The sequence below is a fragment of the Dipteris shenzhenensis genome, chromosome 5, assembly GCF_047967505.1.
Source record: "Dipteris shenzhenensis isolate YYH24624 ecotype China chromosome 5, Dip_SZ_1.0, whole genome shotgun sequence".
NCBI classification, from domain to species: Eukaryota; Viridiplantae; Streptophyta; class Polypodiopsida; order Gleicheniales; family Dipteridaceae; genus Dipteris; species Dipteris shenzhenensis.
The window spans coordinates 31951119-31951963 of NC_141600.1; the positions used below are offsets into that span (position 1 = coordinate 31951119).

At 44.1% G+C, this 845-nt stretch overlaps 1 non-coding gene across 1 annotated transcript; it reads right to left on the reverse strand.

The window, feature by feature from the left end:
* Positions 1 to 210: 210 nt before the first annotated feature.
* On the reverse strand, positions 211 to 329 carry LOC147901892 (U5 spliceosomal RNA). The gene has a single exon (XR_015541085.1). It is a non-coding gene; the product is annotated as a U5 spliceosomal RNA (small nuclear RNA).
* Positions 330 to 845: the final 516 nt, after the last annotated feature.

Below are 845 nucleotides of genomic sequence, written 5' to 3' on the forward strand. Positions count from 1 at the left end.
TAATAGCGAACAGAAATGCACCGGAGCAAACGATACCCACATTCTTGGGCAATGATAGAGTCACCCAAACCCAACCCGCTGCTGCAGTGTATGGAATCCCTGAGTCCACACTGTCAAAATCCGAGTCCGGAGAGGTCGCTGCCGCCTGAAATGAGAGGTCGCTGCCGCCTCGCTCGAGGCTCTCCATCTTAGCTGTTACTTTTGAGGAGCCCCCCTCACAGAGAGAGGAGCCGCACCAAAAATTCGGATACGCTGTTTTCTGTGCCGAGCACACGGTATTCTTTAGTAAAAGGCGAAAGAATAGTTCGCTCTGTGCTCAACACGCAGCTTCCATGTTGTCTGATGGGCCGTGTGTGAGTTTATATACGGCACCACAAAGTGAGTCTTTTCAAAATACCGTATATGGGATAGAGAAGCACGTGTCCCATGCATGCCTCTTGATGATCCAGATCACACTACTTCGATTGCATCGACTTTCACACCGGCTTGTATTTACGCATCTTAGGCGATTTTGTGCTCTACATGGTTGTTTTTTCTGGATAATCTGATATGTGTGCAATCCCACATAAATGTTCTCGTATATAAAACAACTTGACTGAGATAAAAACTGGGTCAAGCACTAGCTTGGATTCTAAAGTTATTCGGGCTTTGATTCTCCCAAAATTTAGCCTAGAAAATACATGGAGGAAGAGAAGGAAAAAGTGATATGCTTTGTAGTTTTGGGCTTACCCACTTGTTTGCATGAACCTTATTTTTAATGTTGTTCTTAATGCTTCAAGAATGACTCATTTAAAAAGGAAATTTCTTCATGTTAACTTGGCCAAGGCAAGAAGATGATAGAGTGC